This window comes from Jaculus jaculus, chromosome 11, assembly GCF_020740685.1.
Source record: "Jaculus jaculus isolate mJacJac1 chromosome 11, mJacJac1.mat.Y.cur, whole genome shotgun sequence".
Lineage (NCBI taxonomy): Eukaryota > Metazoa > Chordata > Mammalia > Rodentia > Dipodidae > Jaculus > Jaculus jaculus.
The window spans coordinates 86504067-86527056 of NC_059112.1; the positions used below are offsets into that span (position 1 = coordinate 86504067).

At 38.5% G+C, this 22990-nt stretch overlaps 1 protein-coding gene and 1 pseudogene across 3 annotated transcripts in view; one reads left to right on the plus strand and one right to left on the minus strand.

The window, feature by feature from the left end:
- Window positions 1-22990, plus strand: part of Naaladl2 (N-acetylated alpha-linked acidic dipeptidase like 2) — a 1016062-nt gene that overhangs the window by 687287 nt on the left and 305785 nt on the right. The gene's annotated exons all lie outside the window — the stretch shown is intronic.
- On the minus strand, window positions 17173-21162 carry LOC105943623 (annotated as a pseudogene).

Here is a 22990-nt window from a genome sequence, read left to right on the forward strand (position 1 = left end):
CTTAGAGCTCTAAGGAGGGAGGCCTTTAAAAGAAGGTGGGGAGGAGTTTAAGGAAAGGAAGGAACACATTGCTCTTGTTCAAGGGGAAAAGATGGGGTTTGAGAAGCCCTGGTATTAACAGAAGAAAAGAAGGAAGAGCCTTTTCCCAGGGAGGCAGGAAGGGGGTTAAAAATCCCACTTCAACAATCAGGTTGAGTTTTTCTTTCTTTTTATTAATGTGTGTGTGCATGTGTGTGTCCCATGAATAGGCAGCTGGTTTAGCCAGTCTAGTCCTGGTATCAGGTGTCTGGGTGAGGATTTCTGGAAAAGGGCAATATTCCCATAAATCTTAGCTCTCTAGGAAGGGTCTTCTGAGAAGGCATAGGAAGGATTGACACCCTCAGGAGACAGAAATAAGTAAAGGCCAGACCCTTCTAATTTCTTACCTGTAGTAAAGTGTGATGACCTAGATTTTTCCCTACAGGCCCAAGGACAATCACATTTATTCAAGGAGAAAAGTTTTCTCTTTTGGGTGCTGCCCCCCCTGAACTTCCTCAACAGTAATTTCAAGTATTAAAATGACTCTTACATGAACTTAAACATAGGTGTGAATTTGCACATGGTGTAGATTTAGGATGTATACTTTCTTCACATTTTATTTATTGACAACATTTATACATGGGCATAATATATTTTTATCATAATCATCTCCTATCACCTTCTCTTGTTCCCTTCTCACACCTTCCTACTAAATCCTTTCTTCTCCCAGCTTGTCTCTTTTCTACTTTGATTTTGTGTGTGTGTGTGTGTGCATATGGTTGTGTGAAAGACTGAGCTTAATTAGGGTTGCTTGAATGAGGATGACTTTATGTAATTTATCCTATTTACCTGTGTGTGTGCAATGTTTTTGTTTGTTCGTGTGTGAGTACAGTCACACACGGTACAATGCAGGTGTAGAATTCAGAACACTACTCTGGGCATTGACTGTCTCATTCCACCTCCTCTGAGGCAGGGTGTGCCATTCACCACTGTGTTTGTCTAGTGAGCCAGTCCTGGAGCATCTTGGAAATATTTCTTTCTTGGCCTATCTTTCTGTCAGCATTCTGGGATAACAGAAGCCAGCTATAGCTTTCAGCTTTATCAGAAGTCAGCTATTGAGGGCCTGGGAGCAAGCGCTTTGTCCAGAGACATCTATCCAGACTCTTTTGTCAATCTTGTTAAATACTAATATACAACCATTATAATTTTATCTTATAGGTGAAACATTTAGATACTTAGATAACAACTAAATATTTAGATAATTTGCTTAAAATCCTATGGAATGTATAAACAGGGTTCAAACCGGAAACTCTGTGTTTGGAGCTTTGCTATAATCTAACACATCTGAAAAACAAATGAAAATCTTCTGATCCATTCCATCATTAAAATCTGAACATATTGCCAGAAATTACTTTCAACCATGTTTCTATTATTTGATGCTAAGAATGAAACTCTCTATGGAATTTGTTTGCTGAGTGTATTGATTTTCAGTCATTCATGTAAAATTTAATTTCTTATATGCTTGTGGTTTCTTCAAAGTGGTAAATAGTTAAGAGATATTTTCAGAACAGACAGTAATTTCAAAGTTGTGTGTTTCAACAAATGACTGGTGGTGAGTAGTCTTAAAATGGCAAATCTAAATTCTCAACATCAGCCTAGTCTCTTTTGTCTTCAATGAACACGGAGCCCTACCCTACAACAGGGTATAACATTCATTTACACTAAGAGTGGTTCTACTTTTTACATGCATTTGCAGAGTACAAAAGTTCTGCAGGCGCAAGTTTGGGAGTGCAGAACCTAATTACAAATCACAAGTAAACTTCAATTTATTCCTCTGTAATTTGAAGAGAAATGGTTTAGCTATACTATTAACTGCTACACTGCAAACACTTGGAAAGCACCAGCCTCTGACATAAGAAGGTTCCAGTCAATGTTGGTGTGTATGAAATACTTAGGAAGATGAGAGGAGGCATTTGTTTTCTAAACAACTGGTTCACTTTTACTCCTCTGTATTATTTATATGGTGCCAATACTTAGACAGTTTGTACTACTTACATTGGTTACCTTCTTGAGTTTTCTCACAGCTAAATTATTCCATACTTTTGGAATTCTTTATGTAGCATATCCATGGAATTTGACAGGATCTAGGACTGTGAGTAATGCACACGAACTGACACACAAATCTCCATGCTTGCTTTTATTTGAAATCTGGTGGGATTATAATGGACAATTAATCCTTATCATGACCTGATTTCTGTGGGTTATTTCAGACTTTGAGATAACATTTCTAGCTTCTCAAATTCTCTGCTACAGAATAGGCTAAGCACTCAATGGTATGTTTTCAGTTTCTTACTGTTGTTACTAATTTGTTACATAAATCAAAGCATCATTTTTCTGGGATTCAGTTTCTTCATCTTTAATATGAAAAGCTTGAGATCTTGGTTTCTAAGACTATTCCCTGGACTGCAATATATTTTCCCAAACCATAATCCCTAGAAGGACTGTCTCTGATTTTGTTCCTTAGCCCAAGTCCAAAGCATTCATGCAAACTTACATCACTGTCTATGTGCTCATGGATGGCAACTTCTATATGTTCTCCTGGTAGTAGATGACATGGCATTTTTATAGGATGCTATAGTACATAAAGATTAGAAACCATAACTTCCATTCTTTCACAAAGATACATGTTCACCCATTGCATAGTATTCTATTGTTGAAATTCATGTCATATAAAAACAGATAGTAAAAACAAACATCAACATCAACATCAGCCTAGTCTCTTTTGTCTTATTATTATTTTTTATCTATGCTTATAAGGATTGTGGTTTGAGAAAACAAAATAGGTACTTGAGCAGTCTGCTATCTGTGATATCAACTACTTGTGAATTGTGTGTGTGTGTGTGTGTGTGTGTGTGTGTGTGTGTGTGTGTGAATTTGTAAGATTCAACAAAGGTGATAAGTTGACTGCCAAATAAAAAATAAAATAATAAACTAGTTTTTTGTTGTTGTTTTTTTTTAAATATTTTATTTTTATTTTATTTATTTATTTGAGAGAGACAGACACAGAGAGAAAGACAGGTAGAGGGAGAGAGAGAGAATGGGCGCGCCAGGGCTTCCAGCCTCTGCAAACGAACTCCAGACGCGTGCGCCCCCTTGTGCATCTGGCTAACGTGGGACCTGGGGAAGCGAGCCTCGAACCGGGGTCCTTAGGCTTCACAGGCGAGCGCTTAACCGCTAAGCCATCTCTCCAGCCCCCGTTTTTTTTTTAATTTAATTTATTAGTTTTCTTTTCAGTAAATACAGGCAGTTTGGTACCATTATTTAGGCTCATCTGTGATCTACCCCCTCCCATTAGACCCTCCTTGTTAATGAAAATGGGTCGTGCATTGTGGAGTTAGCCCCCAGTTATTGGTATGATAAATGTCTCTGCAAATCATGACCCAACATGTAATTCTGACATTCTTTCTGCCCCCTCTTCCGCAAGATTTCCCTGAGCCATGTTGGGTTCATTTTTGGTCTGCTTCAGTGCTGAGGTGTTGGGGGCCTCTGAGGCTTTGGCTCTCTGATTTGGTAGGAGTTGATTTTTCTCTGGGTCGATCTCCTTCCCCTTTGTGCTGGTATCCGGTTCACAGGAAAACATCACCCTTGCTTTTTTCGCCAGTTGTCCTTAGTTTCAGTTGGGCCCCTTTTGAGGTATGTTGGGGCAGCTCTCTTCTTAGGATCTGCATCTATCTGGAAAAGAGAAGCAGATTCTCCAATGGAGAGTAAGTTAGCACCCGGAAAATTGAGATAACACTTACTTTTTTGATAGACAGTTTGATAGGTGTAGGCCCTCTTATACCCCGTGATTGATGGTAGCTTGATGTAGAGTGGGCTTGTGTTTGGGTATGGTTCTGACTTGTTTCCCAGCTCCAGCTAAGGGTCTAGTACCACTGAGTGGATCAGTTAGCCAAATCAAGAGCAATTGATTCCTCACCATGGCTGTGTACCACTATTGCACTTGTGTGGGCATCACATCCGGTTATTTGTTGCTAATTAGGTTAAACAATGTGTTGCTTGGACAGATCTTGGTCATTTCCCCCAGTCGCCTATGTAGCGCCTTCTGGCACTAGACACGCTGACTGTCTGGGGACTGACTCTCTCCTGGCTTCCAGCCATGTCATTCCATTTTACGCGTCAGCTGCATATGGAGTCTTCAGCAATAGGGTCTTACCACTGGCCTTTGGTGGGTCATCAAGTACTCTGACAGAAGTCTGTCATTGTTTTGGGAAACCTTGTAGGATTCTCTGATCAAAAGCTCATTGTGGATGGTAGGCCCAAGCTGGAAGTGGGGGTTACAGGTCAGTGTCCACTATTAAATTGAGGAAAAAGATAACTAATATACAAGAGTTAGAGAGGAGAGAGATAGAGGGGAGAGGGGGAGAGGGAGGGAGGGAAGATATAGGAGATTTAGGTCAGTCTTGATCCTACCCTCTCCAGTGTCTTGTGGTTCAGGTGTTTCCTGTAAGGGTCTAGTGAAGGTTCAGCCATTTGGTCTGTCTTTTAGGAAGTAGAATTTTATGGTACCATTGCCGCTTGGGTCCAGATTACTGTTTCCCACCCTTTGATTCCCTCCCGGCCCTCCCATCCATCTTATTTTCTAGCCCATGAGGTGCTTGCTGGGTATGTAAGGCATCTTAGGCAGATTCAGGTTAGGTGTTGCAGATGAGTGAGACTATGTGTTGATTTTTTTTCTGTGATTGGGTAAGTTCGCTGAGAATGATCTGTTCCAGGTTCAACCATTTTTCCTCAAATTTCTTTATGTCGTTTTTTCTTACTGCTGTATAGAATTCCATTGTGTTGATATACCACATATATATACTGTATATATATATATATATATATATATATATATATATATATATATATATATATATACTGTATGTATCATGGTAAAGTTTAGCTAATGAAGACCTCTAGGACTTGAAAAAAAAAAAACACATTATAATGTTATCTGAGAGACTTGAGACTCCTTGAAGTCAGTCAATTCATTTTCACTTATTTAAAGATTACATTGATAGCATGGTAAACTTGCAGTGATGAATTTCTATTAATTGCCATTCATTGGAATGACTCGCAGAAAAATTATTTTGGAGTAATCACATTCACAGAATTTTAACATTGGCATTTCTTCTTGGGTATAATTAACAAGCCATCATCTAAAGCATATTTATCATAACTAGCATAGACAGCAATGGCTATGCTAGTGTGTTTAGTATATGCATGTGTGGGCAGATGTGTGCAGCCTGTGAACATGCATGTGGAGGCCAGAATAGAGCACTGGTGATTTGTTTCACTCTTTTGCATTAATTCCTAGAGCAGCATCTTTCATTGATCCTAGAGCTGCTGTTTTAAGTCAGACTGACTGACTGACCAGGTCGTCCCAGCAATTGTCCAGTTTCCACCTCCTCACAGACCTGGAGTACATAGCCAAACCCAGCTACTTTTGTGGGGGCCAAGGATGGAAATCCAGGCAAATTAGACCCTCTCAGGCCCTCATTCCTGTATGACTCTTGTGTGAGTTCTTATCTGCTAGGTCATCTCCTCAGCCCTGAAATGTCGGATTATACCTCTTCCTTCACTCTTCTCAGTACTTTATCTGATAATCAGTACTACTTAAGACAATAATCATTGGTTCTTATCACCTTTGACAAAACATGTCCTCTTACAGAAATCTGTTTTCTCAAGCACAGCTATGTTTTTATCTGAATCGCATTTTTCATGTAAAGACAACTAGACAGCATAAGAAAGAAATGTGCTCCCACTGTTTGGAGCAGAGAGGGCCCTCACCATTCCAATTTTTTTTTCCCTATGATATCTAAATACCAGTAATAAAAATTACTATTTATTTACTTTCATTGTATTCTATTTGCAGGGGTTTGAACAAATTCAAAATTATAAGAATTTAAATTCCATTTCATTTCTTCAACAATTTTCATTAAAAACTTCATAAGTAAAGCATGATCATAATCCCTTCCCATGACCCCACTTCCCTTTCTCAAATCACCCCTCCACTGAACCCCTTCTTCCCAATTAGACTATCTTCTATTTTTGTGCCATTATTGGTTTTGTCTGTTGGTTTTCGTTTTTGTTTTAATCTCCTATTTTTCAAGTCTTTGTGTGGGTAGTGTCAGCCACTGTGTGCTCATGATATCAAGTCCACTTTGTATCTGGAAGACAGCATTGTAAGCACACCTTCCCTTTCATTTGGCTCTTACATTCCTTCCATTACGTCTTCCACAATGGGCCCTGAGTCATGTAGAATGTGATATGAAAGTCTCACTTAGTGCTGGACTCTCCACTGTCACTTCTCAACAGTGTGGTAAATTTTGATTTATTCTAGTAGTCATTGCCATCTGAAAAGAGAGGTTTCTTTAATCTGAAGTGAGAGTAGCATTAATATATAGGCATAGGCATACGTATTTATAGTTTTGACCTAATATATGCATTTAGCCAGACAATAGTACTAGTTAAATTCCATATCTTAATGATACTCCTAGTCACTGGCACATATCAAATCTATGTCTTGAGATTCAATAAAATAGCCCATAGAAAGTATTTTCGGCACTTTTGCTGACCCAGACATGTCCTATATTACCGACATCATATAAGAGCTCTAAGAAACCTCCCAATTCATTTTCTTGCTCTCTGAAGTTATGACAAAATAACAAGTTGCTGCCTTAAAAAAAAAAATCTCATTATATTACATTGGTTTTGATGGTGTTGTAGTCGGCTCCATGCTGCTGTGATGAACCTCCAAGCCAGCCACAGTTTGTGGGAGGAATGAGATTTATTTCAGACTTACAGATCAAGGAGAAGTTTCATAATGGTAGAAGATGCTGGCCCTCTATCTCAAATCCATGCAGAAAGAAAAACCACAAGCAGCACAAGAAGCAAGAGCAAAAAACAGGTAGCCAAACAGCAGGGGACCCAGGCAGAGCTCACTCATAGCCTGGAATTCAGATCCACCCCAAACACCCAGGGCAAGATTCCAGGGTCTTCCTTCAGTGACACCTCTACTAGCCAGGCAGCTAGAAATCCAAGTTACAAGTTTTAATAACTTCCTGAGTCTGCTGGGGGACATAAATTCAAACTACCAAAGATGGATAGGACATACCTTATGAAATGAATGTTAAACTGTACAGGACTTAAGAATTTAAGACATAAAATGGAATTCTCTCAGCACCATCAGATCTTTATATGTCCTACATGAAAGTGTGAAAATTATCCTTTTTTATAAATGTGGCATAAAATGAAATATCATGTGGAAAATTATTTTTAGGAAATATTATATTCACATGATTCAAATTTTTCTCCCATCCTTTCTCTTGATCCTTCTTAGACACATAATCTTTGTTTGTTGGTGTCTTCAGTCTCCTTCCAGAGTTCTTCTTAATGTAAAAACAATTGGAGATGTATATTATTTTCTAATACTCTTTCAAATTTAACTTTTTTTTTTCACTGAGCAATAAACGTTGGATAGTTTTCTCTAAAATGTAAAATAATTTTCCATTTCTCTTGCTCATATAGTATTGCATTGTGTGGCTATAAAACAGATATTCACCTCATCCCTTATCAATGGATAGTGAAGTCAACTCAGTTTTTAGCTGGTAAAATCAATCCAGCGCATCATGGTCTATAGTTGCATCATTTTATTTAAGACCTACATTCCCCAATGAGGAGGGTCTCTGTGGAGGGAGGGGAGGACAGGGAGGAGGAAAATGATGGTACCAATATGACTGTATACACACTGTATACATAACTAATAAAAAACAATCTGGATGTGATGGTGCACGCCTTTAATCCCAGAACTCAGGAGGCAGAGGTAGGAGGATTGCCATGAGTTCAAGGCCACCCTGAGACTACATAGTGAATTCTAGGTCAGCCTGAGCTAGAGGAGACCCTACCTTGAAAAACAAACAACAACAAGAAAATAATAATAAATTAAAAAATAAAAATAAAAATGATTAAGTAGACTACATTTCAAAAAATATAATTTTTGTATCAACTTGCTATTCATAGAGGAGGAGACTACATCTTTTGAGAGGAGGTATGCCTAACAATGTCAATATAAACTGAAAATGTTTGATAGTAAGACAAATAATTAAACGTAGTTTCAATGGCCTGTCCAGGGAACCTTTATTCGTGGGCAGTGAAAGATTGCAAGAACACTTTAAGTGGATGTGGTGGATCTTGCCTATATCCCCCAAACTAAGGAAGCTACCACAAGAGGCCTTCCGGGGTTGTATAGCAAGACTCTGTCCATTCCCATCCCCTGCTACTTGCACATACCCCACACATAGCACATCCTGATGTTCTACGAGCTAGCCTACTCTATATGTTACTTGGTATCATATAGAACAGTCTTGGAGTTCATTAGTTGTAAAGTCTGGGATATAAAATCCAAGGTATATATTTATTTAGACTCTTCTAAGCATCTATACATGTTTGCAGATTCCCATTTGTGTGTGAATAAGACTGTCGTGAATAGATGAAATTAAACAGTTGGATGTTCCTCTTTAAAATATGTGTGAAAGTGTCTTTTGGACTATTTTACATCTTGGTAGTACAATAAATAAGGAAATTATCACCAATAAAATATTTATATCATTATTATGGACTGAATTTTATCCCTCATAAACCTATATGCTGAAACCCTAGCCAATACTATCTCAAAGTGTAACTATGTATGAAGATAGCATCTTTAAAGAGATAATTAAGCTAAAATGGGGTCATAAGGGTGTCAGCTCTCATAAATTAATATGGTCATGACCAAGAGAACTGCAGAGACTCTGAGAATTCCTTCATTTTTAATTTGAAGTAAGAATGTTAAGTGATTATGAAACTTTTTTTTCTTCTTACTTTATTACTTTCAAAATGTTTCCTATATATAAATTAGTCATAATGTTAAAGTTTCTTTGTATTTCATTATAAAACTATTATAGATGAAAACTGGTCATTTGAGCTCTGATTCATTACTTTAAAAAATTCATATTTTAGTGTGTGATAGACTCTAAGTCAAGGGGATTATTTGTACAACATATAATTTCCATTTGTTTTACCATTTTGTAGTAACTCATATGCCAATAATAAATATCCATACATTCTTCAAGCATTTACATTTTAACTGCAAATATGAATGTGGTGGTTTGATTCAGGTGTCCACCATAAACTTAGGTGTTCTGAATGGTAGGTTCCCAGCTGATGGATATTTGGGAATTAATGCCTCCTGGAGGGAGTGTATTGTTGGGGGCGGGCTTAAGGGCTTTATAGCCAGGGTCCCCATGCCAGTGTTTGGCACACCCTTCTGTTGCTGTGGTCTACCTTCTGTTGGACAGGGGGTGATGTCCACCCTCTGCTCATGCCATCATTTTCCCCTGCCATCATGGAGCTTCCCCTTGAGCCTGTAAGCCAAAATAAATCTCTTTTTCCCAGAAGCTACTCTTAGTTGGGTGATTTCTACCAGCAATGCGAACCGGACCACAACAGTAAAGTGGTACCAAGGAGTGGGGTTGCTGCTAGATGCCTGACTATGTGGCTTCAGCCTTTTAGAACTGATTTTCAAGAGGAATGTGGAAGGAGTTGAAACCTTGGCCTAAGAGATGCCTTGCAGTGCTGTAAGTACAGCTTGATGGACTGTTCTGGTCTGAGCTGCAAGACCTGAATGCAATAAGAACTATGGACTGTGAGGTTTGGCTTATGAGGGTGAGAAAAAGCTGTGCCTGTACTGGGCTAGCAGTTTGTGTGAGAAGCTTGCTCTTATGCCCATGTCCTGAGAAGTTGTGCAGGGTTGCTTTGCGTAGAAATGAACTGGTGTGTGCAGAGCGATATGGCACAGAAAGGAAAATCTTTGGGTGAACTGTTGCCTGTTCAGCTGCAACTGAAAGATTACAACCTATGAGACTGGGCTAGCTGACCTGCGCTGGGGCAACAAGAAGAATGTAGACTCTTTAGAAGGGGCCTGAGTGCTCAAGGAGTGTCCTGTTCTTCAAAGTCTGCTTTATTCCCCCCTGGATTAACAAATTGGCACCCTACCTGGTATCGTGGAGTATAAGAAATGCTGGAAAGAGGGTCGTTGAGTTTGCAATACGGTCTTGTGTTTTGGAAATGGTCATGGTCAGTGTGAAGCAGGTTTGCTGGTTGCCTGCATAGAGACCACATGGGGCCATGAGGATGAACCGTGGCTTGCAGTGAAGACCCAGTGGAGATGCCAGGACCATGAGATGGCTGCCAAGGAGCTGCCGGCCCCGATGAAGTTTTCCAGGACTGTGAGTTGCCTAGCTGGAGGGGTGGAATTGGAATTCCAGAGACTTGTTGCTGGTTAGAATTATTGGACTTGAAGATTTGTCACTGGCTAGAGTTGCTGGACTTGAAGCTACAGAGTTTGATGTTTGCCCTGGTTGTTTTAAATCTTGTATTGGTTGAATGTTTGTTTGCTATGCCCAATGCCATCTTTTGCAGTGTGAATATTTATTCTGTGCCATTATGGGTTTTTTGAGGTTATATTTTGGTATTATGGCTCAGTTAAAAGATCTTGAACTATGGAGATGTATGAACATCATTGGGATTGACTAAAAACTATGGGGACTTTTAAAATGAGATGAATGCATTGTATTTTACATCATGTATGGATATTAGTTTGTGGGGGCCAGGGGCGGAATGTGGTGGTTTGATTCAGGTGTCCCCCATAAACTTAGGTGTTCTGAATGCTAGGTTCCCAGCTGATGGATATTTGGGAATTAATGCCTCCTGGAGGGAGTGTATTGTTGGGTGTGGGCTTAAGGGCTTTATAGCCATGTTCCCCATGCCAGTGTTTGGCACACCCTTCTGTTGATGTGGTCCACCTTCTGTTGGCCAGGGGGTGATGTCCACCCTCTGCTCATGCCATCATTTTCCCCTGCCATCATGGAGCTTCCCCTCGAGCCTGTAAGCCAAAATAAATCTCTTTTTCCCAGAAGCTACTCTTGGTTGGGTGATTTCTACCAGCAATGCGAACCGGACTGCAACAATGAACAATACAATGTCTTTACAATTCTATCACAAAAGAGTTTTTTTATACTATAGTAACCCTAAAAGTGAAATAAAATTAAAAAAATCAATACTAATGGGTTATAATTTTTATAAAATTAAATATTATAGCTAAATCTTTGTGTTTAAATTTGTTTTATAATTCTGTTCTTAATTCAGTTTTTAACTTTTCATGTTTTAGTATTTTTTTTTTAACCTAACAAGAAAGTTAGCTTTACAATCTCAAAGCTGTGGTTTTGGTCCAGTTGTTCCTGGAGGTTCTGGATTCAGAACCTGAGACAAAATTGGGTATGGTGGATCCTTTCTGTGATCCCATCTCTTAGAAGACCGAGGAAGGGTAATGGGATTAAGGAGAGAATGGGTTATATGAATCATGGGATTCAAGCTAATCTTGGCTACATAGTGACACCCTGTCTCCAAAGATAAAAACAAAACAAAACAAAAATTAACAACAAATAAATAAATTAATTAAATAAATAATACCTGTGAAGCTAGTGTTATGTGAACATCACAATATGACTCTTTATATTATCTCATATCCATTGAACAAAATCAGGGCTTTATTACTCATCCATATGAATCTTGTTTGTTGGTTATATTCACTCCCATAACTAGCTCTTGACACCATAATTGGTCCCTTTTCTCTGTTGGATAGTCACCCCCTATTTAATATCTTTCATATGAATTTTAAAATAGGATAATTCTTCAGAATCTGTTTCTGGGTAGATGGGTTCTACTTACTAATCAATAATGCCCATTTCATGAGTTACTGACCCAAGTTTTATCTTTTACGTATCAGTTATGTTTTTCTTATTAGGACACTTATCTCCTCAAAGTGATGCTAGATTTGATGGATTTTCAAAATTTGAGTTAAGAGATAAGCTTTTACTGATAAGTGTAGTCAGACTGGAATTCTTTGTGGCTTTGAATGATAATAGTCAAAGAAATCTGATAAAACATAAACTATAATTTAGAAAGATAGTTTTGGTAAAACAGTAAATCACATTGGCTGGATAAATGAAGGTGGGCATGTGGTGGCCATTACATTACTGTTGACAGCAGATGATAGAGTTTTGACTTAGGTGACATCTGCAGTGATGCACAGGAGAGGATTTTATATGAGTGGAATCAATGGGAATTGGATAAGAGAACAAGAATCAAATATGAGCACAGAGGCATCAGTCAGGACTGTGTAGAAGACAAGTGATATGAAGACAAATCAGATTTAAACAAAATGAAAAATTATTGGTTTTTGAATCAAGACAAACTTGTCTCTTGCGGTTTCCCAGATTTCCTTTTCTTTTAGTAGCTTCAACTTTGGGCAGGCTGTATACATGTGGTGGTGGACATGGCTCACAGTGCTTCCAAAATCACATTATCTTAAGGGGTACAAAAATTCTCTACAGTGAGAAAACCTTTTCCCTATGTGTAAGACAATAAAAAATCAGATGGCCCCACTGGTTCAGCTTGAGTCAGGTGTACATGGGTCAGTTCTGTTTCAAACCGTCGGACTTTTAGATAGGGAGGAATCTTTACCTAATTAGGATCTATAAGGCAAACAAACAGGCAATCAATACAAATACCAAAAGCCTTAGTGACTAAGGTTTTGACAAATCCATTTTGCTTAAATAAACACATGGAGCAAGGGCAACAATCATCCAAGAATGTGGCAATGTGATTCTTTGGGGTAGAATTGACTGGGAAGTTGCTTGAAGTTATGAAAATTGCTTTTTTTTTTTTTTTAAGGATACTATCCATACAAAATGAGAAAACAGGGATTAGGGCTGCACAGATGGCTCAGAGGTCAAAATACTTACTTCTAAAATCTGATGGCCCGAGTTTGATTCCACAATGCTCGCATAAAGCATGATGCACAAAGTGATGCATGTATCTTGAGTTTGTTTGCAGTGGCAAGAGGCCTTAGTGTGCTCATTCTAATTCTTTCCTCCGTTGTCTTTTATCTCTGTCTCTCTCTCTTTTAAATAAATATTTCTTAAATGAGAATTCAAACATATATAGAGATGGTCCACATTTAATGGTAATCACCTCAAAAATTGCATTTTAACCTAAAACTAGTCTCTGTACATATAGACTCAAACTTCCTTGAATTTTTATATGTAAACTCTACATCATTCATATTTTTTTTTTCTGTACTATATTCCCACTAAGCACACATATCCATTACTTTTAAATTTAAGCTTGCTCAGATTCTCAGGATGTGGTCAGAATACAGCCAGCCTTTCTACCAGTAGCACAGTTCCAATAGTCTTTCCTCCTTTGCAGTTGAAAGTTCATAAGCCAAACTTTCCCAATTCACAATTCTCTCTGCATTTAGAATTTAAAAACTGCCACCAGAAGAGCCAACCAACCTCTGCTTAGAAACACCTTAAGGCTTCTCCAGTCAAAAGTGCCTAATCTGGGCTGGAGAGATGGCTTAGCAGTTAAGCACTTGCTTGTGAAGCCTAAGGACCCCGGTTAGAGGCTCGATTCCCCAGGACCCACATTAGCCAGATGCACAAGGGGGTGCACACATCTGGAGTTTGTCTTCAGTGGCTGAAGACCCTGGTGTGCCCATTCTCTCTCTCTCTCTCTCTCTCTCTCTCTCTCTCTCTCTCTATATATATATATATATATATATATATATATCTGCCTTTCTCTTTGTGTCTGTCACTCTCAAATAAATAAATAAGCAATGAACAAAAAAAATATTAAAACAAAAAAGTGCCTAATCCTGCCACATTCCTCCCCAAAACATATTCCAAAACATCAAAAACCCACTTTGTCAGATTATTGTAGCAAGGACCAAGGGCTCCACTTCTAAGTACTAATTTTCAGTTTCAGTTACCTCTGCAGTGCTGCAACAAACACCCAGCCAGAAGCAGCTTATGGGAGGAAAGGCTTTATTTAAGCTTACAGATTCCAGGGTAAGTTTCATCATGGTGGAAGAAGCTAGCACACTTCCTTATATCCACAGTAGATAGATGGAGATAAAGAGAGAAAAACAAAACACCAGCCATGATTAATAACCAGAGTTCAAGTCTGCTCTCTTCATACCTAGTAGGGCTGGACTCCAGATCTGCTCCCAGTGATACACCTTTCCAGCAGGGCTCTGCTTGCTGAAGACTAAATAGGAAGGTTAATCAAAATTACATAAGACTTAGAGCTAGGGAGATGGGTCAACAGTTAAGGAACTTTTAAAAAGCCTATGGAACCAGGTTTGATTCCCCAGTACCCCCATAAAGCCAGATACACTAGGTAGCACATGTATTTGGAATATTTTGCAGTGGATAGTGGACCTGGCATGCCTGTTCTGTTTCTCTCTCCCTCTCTCCCTCTCTCTCTCTCTCTCTCTCTCTCTCTCTCTCTCTCTCTCTCTTAAATAAGTAAATAAATAAATATTAAAGATAAAATACCTAAGACTATTGGGGACATACATTTACATCCAAATCACCACAAAACCTGGCTGAAACTGACTATTCTTGTCTTTCCAAATTTCCTGATTTCAGAAATGAAGCTGCACTTTGAGCTTGTTTCATTCTCAGGCTTCTGGGCTTTGTTGGGAACCACACTTCAATTCTCCTAGTTGTTGTTTGCAGATCTTGGAACTACAAAACTTGCATTATTGAAAATGAGTCAATTCCTAAATGTGTGTGTGTGTGTGTGTGTGTGTGTGTGTGTGTGTGTGTGAGTCCTATTTTTCTGGAACACCTTGACACTGAGGACACAGGATTTGTTTGTCTCTTTTCTATCTTGAAAGTACTATCTTAAAAGCAATAGATTCAAGATGGAGAAGAATTTATTTTAAAGATGGAATTCATTGTACTTCACATCACAATACCAATAGATTATTTAGAAGATATTTAGATAGAACTTTGAATAAGACCTTGCAGTTGATGCTGATATAAGACAAAAATGTTTATGCTATTGTATATGATGAAAACACAATGTTAGGGGCCAGCAGAATGAGAATATTATGGACTAAGTAAGCTTCTTTAAAAATTTATGTTAAGGCCAAGCCTATGACATGTAATTCTACGTGGAGTTAGGAAATCTCTCTCTTCTTTCCCTCCCTTACTCTCCCTTCTTTTCTTAACCCTACTTTCCTCTGTCTCTTACTTCTTCCTCTCTTTCTTTCTCTCACCTCTACTTTTCTCCCTTGCAACAAGGCTATAGTGATACAGCTATTAGCAAGCCCCAAAGAGAAATCCAAACTTTTGTGTTTATCATCCAATGAATCTATTTAGGATTGATTTGAGTTAAGGGTTATTTCCTGGGACATGGGCAAAATATCTGTGCCTGAATCACTGTAGGAAATGGTTTCACTCATGTTCAAAGCATTCAAAAATTACTTGATATAGTGCTTCGCAATTTAGGATCTCATAAAAAGAGAAATGTTATACCAGGCAAGTGTGTATAGATGACTTCTAACCTAAGCCCAACTCACAATCTGAGAGTAACTACATATAGAATTTGGCTGGAAAATGTCCCACTGAATACAGTCAAATAGTATTTTAAGTCAGTTATTTTTTTTAATGATAAAACAAAGGAAATACACATTTCCTTATTTTAGAAATATTTTATTTATTGCTTATTTATCTATTTATTCATTTTTTTTTATTTGAACATGAATGGGTATAAGGGGGTACAAGCCAGGTTCTCTTGCTGTGGCAATGAACTCCAGATACATGGGGTACTTTGCATATGGTTTTACATGGCTTTGGGAAATCGAATCCTGGCTAGCAGGCTTGTCAAGCTGCTGAGATGTCTTCCCAGCCCAATCATTTCTCATTGAATGACAAATTCTAGGTGTGATTTAGTCACCTACTCTGTTATTTTTGTTTGTTTGTTTGTTTGTTTTGATGACCTTAGGAAGTAGTCCTAATAGTAAGAATCCTGAGTATTTGTGGTTAAAAGAGAAGGTAAATGTATTATAAGGGAAGAATTCAGAAAATGAGCACCAGAAGTGATCTAGAACTCAGTAGAAAATGTCCAACAGTGGGAGAAATCTGTCTTAGACAGCAGGATAGATGCCTCTTTCTATGAAAGAGTAAATGGGAAGACAGAGAGGGTATAAAGTCTGGGGTATAGAGTTTAAACAATGAAAAGTGTCTATGTAATATATATATATAAATTCCATTCATTTAGAATCAAGTCCTGAAGACTTGCCTTTCTGGACTTACTAATGTGTTAAGACCTCCCTGTGACTATGTGCTAGTCCCTTTGGATTCTAAAGAGTGGAGTCACATTTAACCTAGTCAGAAGACTAGTAGACTCAAAGTCTTCAGCAGGTTTCAACTTGCTTGGCATAATCTATTACCAGGCTCCCATCTAAACCAAGAATTCTGACTTCTGCTATTACAGCTTTCCCTTTACCTCAGGGCACTGAAGTTATGAGCTGTTGCACTTAAAGATTCCTTAACACAGATATTTCATTGCTTTTTGCTCAGGTGAAATGGAAAAAAAAATTAGGTATGATTTTGGCATAGCTGTGCTTTGGAAGATCTGCCAATTAATCTTTTACTGTGTGCTCTGTGTAAACACCCTCCACTCTAATGCTCTGCTCAGACGCCTACCTTAAATGCTTCCTTTTACTGGTGTGGAAGTCATTTCTGAAGGTCATCTTGTAATGGATGAAAACTTGAAGGTTCTTGCAATTTATGATTATTTTCGATAATATTGTGCAACTTTATGAACTATCAATTTTTATTCTTTAACTGCTTGATCTAATAAATTTAACGGGAAAAAATATGTCATCTTTTGGAAACATTCACCACTCTGGCTATGAAAATCACTTTCAATTTCTCTTCTTACTTTTTCTTAGCAGATTTTAATTCATCTCAGTCATAATTCACTGGGACTAGGCTTAGGATAGTGAGTGGGAGGAGAGAGAGAGGGGGGCTGGCATTCCTAGGACTTGTAGGATTGCAAAACTTATAGGAAAGAAATTGCAAAGGAAAAAAAAAGTAGGACTCTCTTTAGTGAGGATATTAAGTTTAGATGACTTAAATACATTTCACAATTTTTCACTAAAGTACCTACTTGTGCATAAATATGTATGTAATATTAACATGCTCTGGATTTTGTTATTCACATGATTTGTATAATGGTGAGAAGATGTTCTTGATCTCGTTTGCCCTGCGTCACTTTGACCACACTTCCTGTGGTCCACTCCTGGACAAAACAGTCAGCCCCATTACCGAGATAGCATCAAGCACACTGTAACTACATGCTCACACCCTCTGCTCATGTGTTTTATCACAACAGTTCTCTCCTATCAGATATATATTTCTTTTCAAATCTATCAATTGTTTAATTAGGTTCTTACTAAGAAATACCACTTTGTGAGTATAAACTCCGTTTGCTAGAGCAAAAACTGGCCACACGTAGCCCTGGAGCTGAGGTTCAGCTTTGATCTTTGGCAAAATTGGTGAGTCCACGGCATTCTGACCCACTTTGCACTGCTCTGTGATCTGGTATTTCTCCTTCTTTGTGTCAAAGACCTCACCTTCCTGATGCCTGGGCTTCTACAGTTTCTTCTTCTTGAAGTAAGCACCTGTGAGGTGTTTAGGGATTTTAGCTTTGCTGATATCAATTTTTGTGGAGGTGGCAATGACAAACTTGGTGTATTTTACACAGAGGAACTCAATTGAGAGAAGAGGTCCATCACAAGTGGCCACTTTCCAGCTGTTTCAGGAACACCATTCTCTCACTTCTGGGGCGTCCTGTGAGGATGATCAGGATGGTCTCTGGAGTGACGCTGGCACATAGCTTTCTCACATGCTGACTGAAGGGTCTCTTCCCATGACTCAACAGCTTCCATGACATGTCTTCAGTAGCATAATACCTAGGCATTTTGGGGAGCTTAACCACCGGGGGAACCTCCATTCTTGTCACCACCGACTGGTTTTGTGACCATAGCAAGAACCTTTTCCATTTTTCTCCTTTCAAACTTGGATTGGGAAGTTGAATATTTCTTCCTTTACAGAGCCTTTCTAGAGCACACTGCTGATCGGGAGTACCTGCCAATTCCTCTTACCAGGACTGGGACTCACTGCAGAGGGGCTTCGCTTTGTTTGGCTTTGCAACCTTAGGGTCACCCTTTTTAGCCCTGCCTACAGCATCAGCCTGCTTGTCTGCAGGTTTCTTCTCCTTAGAGTCTACCTTCTCGGCCTTTACACCTGCTGTCTTGTAAGATGGGAATAAGATCCTATCACATTTTAACAGACAATATTTGCCAACTCACAACAAAATGAAAGACAACATAAAAGAACATTTAAAAAAAAAAAAAAAAACCTTTTCCTTCAGTCCCACCTCTCTGTGGATACAGCCCTAGATCCTCTTCCCGACACCATGTTCTCACTATACCCATGCCTGGGTCACTGATCAAACTTCTTCTAATAGTGATTAGAACTATTTTTTTTTTTCTTTTTCATTGGAAAAGGTCAAGAGGAACATACTAACTCCCACAAGGTTTGGCAAGGTCATGTTAATTTCTGCTTCCAGATTATAATATCTCTTTTCAGTTCTTAACATCCAGATAGAAATAAATCTCTCTTATCCTTTCAATTACAAGGCATTACTAATAACTTCTGTACTCGCTTTATACATAGGTCTTTTGTCAGGTCTATATTTATGTCCTAAATATTTCTCCTCCACCCTTGCGCACAGAAATAAATGCATGTTTTCAGCCTGAGCTCACTCCTGTATTGCTGTATTTGCAGTTGACTTTTGTCAGGAATCTTAGCTTTTCCTAAATTAATATGCATCTTCTTACATCAATCCTCAAGTTCGTTCTTCTTTTTTATTTTTTATAATTAACAACTTCCATGATTGTAAACAATATCCCATGGTAATTCCTGTCCTCCCCCAATCTTCCCCTGTGAAACTCCACTTTTCATTATACCCCTGCCCCTCTCAATCAGTCTCTCTTTTATTTTGATCTCATCATCTTTCCTCCTACTATGATGATCTTGTGCAGGTAGTGTCAGGCACTGTGAGGTCATGGATATCCAGGCCATTTTGTGTCTGGAGGAGCACATGTTTCCTTCAGCTTTTACATTGTTTCTGTCACCTCTTCCTCAATGGACCCTGAGCATTGGAAGTTGTGATAGGGATATTGCAGTGCTGAGCACTCCTCTGTCGCTTCTTTTCAGGACAGTGATGCCTTCAGAGTCATCCCAAGTCACTGCCATCTGAAAAGAGAAAAGAGAAGGTTCTCTAAAAAAAAAAAAAAAAAAAAAGTGACAGTAGAATTAATATATGGGAATGAGGGCTGGAGAGATGGCTTAGCGGTTAAGCGCTTGCCTGTGAAGCCTAAGGACCCCGGTTCGAGGCTCGGTTCCCCAGGTCCCACGTTAGCCAGATGCACAAGGGGGCGCATGCATCTGGAGTTCATTTGCAGAGGCTGGAAGCCCTGGCGCGCCCATTCTCTCTCTCTCCCTCTATCTGTCTTTCTCTCTGTCTCTGTCGCTCTCAAATAAATAAATAATAATAAAAATTTAAAAAAATATATATGGGAATGAACATTAAGATAAGTGCTTACTGGGCAGTTTGGTGAGCATAATATAAACATTTAGCCAGACAGCAGCAGACTTTACATGCCTAGGGCTCATGACTACCCCTGTTGTAGGTTTTCAGTATCAGAGATTCGTTCCCTCCCATGGAGTGGGCCTCCAGTCCAATTAGAGGGCAGTTGGTTTCCCGCATAACAGATGTACCACTATTGCACCCACTTGCTCATTTGGCCTGGTTGGCCAAATATAAGGCTTTCAGTGTCCACTGTGGAGTATCTTCACAGGTGATTTTTCTCTCTCCTATTGAGCTGTATGCAGCATGGCTTTTTCCAGCTTTCTGACAGCTGTACTATATGGAGGAGGTTTCAGCTCAGTTCCAGCAGGATTTCTCAGTGACCTTACTGGCCAAGTATGTGGAAACTTCAGCAATAGTGTTTTACCATATACTCCTTCTGGGAAACCAAAGCTTCAGCAGTGGCCTGTACTGTTTTGGGGGCATCAGGGACCTCCCTGGCCAACAACTTACTGGAAGGTATCCCATCCCTGGCACTGAAATTTTTCTATTAACAGTCTAAAGCTCCTGAGTGTTCTTTATCCCAGTGTATGATCATCCATTCATTTAACTCAACAACCAGATATCTAAATTAAATTTTCCAGCACAATACCATTTTTGACATGAAAACAGCATTTATTTATTGTTTCCTTTTTCTCTTACCCATTCTTATTGAGCCAGGCACTGACTTCTATGAGTTTTAGCTCAGGTTGTATCTAAGCTCATCCTTCTGATTCCAACTCCTGCTGCTTTAGTTCAGATGCTCCTTTTAACAGCTTGCCTACAATATTGAAATAGGCTTTTGTTTTGTTTTCTTGTGCTGGAGATGGATGGAATCCTGGGCCTTTGCATACTAGAGAAACAGTATCACCCTTATAGTAGTATCTTAATTATTATTATTTTTTTTTTAGTTTTTAAAAAAATATTTATTTGTTGGAAGAAATAATGTGAGTGTATGGGTATACTGGGCCTCTTGCCACTACAAACAAACTCCAGACATATGCACTACTTTGTGCATCTGGCTTTGTGTGGGCACTGGGAAATCAAATCTGGGCCATCAGGTTTTGCAAGCAAGTACCTTTAACCATTGATCCATTGCCCTAGCTCTAAATTTCTGAGCTTATTTTGTTATTTAATAGTTTTCTAAATGTAGATATTAGATTCCATTTATGAACAGAGAACTGTGTACAGATCTACTGATTTACCTGATCCTATAATATAATATAGTGCTTCTTTTCCTTGTTATGGCATTTCTGTTTCTAAATAACTACCCCATACTCAGTATTAGGCAACCCCAGGCATCCTACCAGATCTCATTCTCTCCAGGCCTTCTATGTGCAAATGTGCATGACTGGCTTGCTGACCCTAGAATACACTTTGCCTTTCATTGCTATGGTGGTAATTCCATTGTGAATGTCTCACACTCCTTTCTAATTGAGGATACCTGTGTCTTCCTACAAATGTCAACTGCTCCAGGAGATCTTCCATGATGTCTTTATTTTTCACTTCCATGATTAAAAATAAAACATCTTTTTTTCTGTTTCTCTCTTCTCTTCTCTTCTCTTCTCTTCTCTTCTCTTCTCTTCTCTTCTCTTCTCTTCTCTTCTCTCTCTCTCTCTCTTTCTCTCTCTCTCTCTCTCTCTCTCTCTGTGTGTGTGTGTGTGTGTGTGTGTGTGTGTTGATTTCTACTGTAGTAATTTATGTATTACATGATTTTAAGTTTATATAACAGTAGTTCTAATAGGATCATGTAGAAGATACTTAAAGATTGAATTATTTTATTAGTGAACTACCAAATAGATGATATAAATGTTGAAATATGTGATATCTTCTGTGTCTTAGCTTTTTCATCCCCAAATGCATGGGAAATATTAGTTATCATTATCACATGCCACACTGAGTAGGACTTCCAATTTTCCCAATGAGAATGTAAAAATCAGGCCATTCAGATGTGCTGTTTAGAAATGGTTTTGATAAACAAAAAACTGTGTAATTTTTTAAAAATAATTTTCAAAATGTTACTTTATATAATAGTTTACTTTTTCATGAACTCTACCAAACAGGTACAGTTTCTGGTAAATACTCAAAAGTAAAACAAATTGTTTAAGGACAGGTAGTCTAAAGTGACAGAGTTATTAAGCGCTATGAGATTGCCCAAAGATGTTAGGCTTTATAATGATTTTTACACACTAGAATCAGAAAATCTGGTTTTCAATCTCAAGCCCGCCACTACTTAGTAATCTGGTGTCTGTTCTTTACTTCTCAAATCAGGACAACATGCACCTCAGGAGTATTCTGAAGGCAAAATGGGCATTATATTTGAAAAATTAATAGTCTAGCTGTCATATAGTTCATTCTCTACATTCCTCAAGTGTCAACTATTTCTGTTACAGGTTCTCTGTTGAAAGAGGAACTGGGATGATTATGTATATATAATTGTGTTTTTTTTTTCTAATTTAAGAGTCTAAAATTCAAAAAAAGAAAGTGTGCCTATGCAATGTCATTGTGATGATTAACCCTGATTGTCAACTTGGTGGGATTTAGAAGTACCAAGAAAACGTAAGTCTGGGCATATCTGCGAGAGTGTGTCTAGAGAAGGTGAACTGAGAAGGGAAGACTTTCCTTGAAGCTGTGGACCACCATCCTAAGAGCTATGAGCCCAGACTAAATAACATATAACAGTGAGCTGAGCATAGAATTCATCATTTTCTTCTTCATGCTGGGGATACAATGCAACCAGCTGCCTCAAGCTACTGCCACTATGATTTCTCCACCACGATGGACTGTCCTCCTGAAAACTAAGCCAAAAAGTACCCCTTTCCCTTAAGTTGTTGTTGTTGTTGGTTTTTTTTTTTTTTTGTCACAGCAATGAGAAAAGCAACTAAGACAATCACTGATGCTAATAAATCTCTTATGGCCACATTGTTGGGAGACAAATCACAGCTGTATTGATGGTTCCTCTGGTGCGCAGCTGTTTTTTTCTTTCCTTTTTTTTTTTTATTTAATTCAGTCTGGGATGGCACAACCTAATTATAATCTAGTCTGAAATAAAGATTAGGCATTAAGGGCTTAATTGCATCTTCTATGATTCATATATTTTTCTTTTAACCCTTAGTACCTTGGAATATAAATATATTTAGAAATAAAATCTTTGAGTAGAGTGATAACATTAAATGCGGCCCTTAGGGCCCTTAGGGTAAACTGAATTCATCCTTAGAAAAAGGAATTTTGGACTCACAAAGGGATGATGGGAATGTAGAAACAGAGGAAAGACCATGAAGCGTAGAATAAGAAGCTGTCCTTATATGAAAAATCAAGGGAAGTATACTCTATAATAATA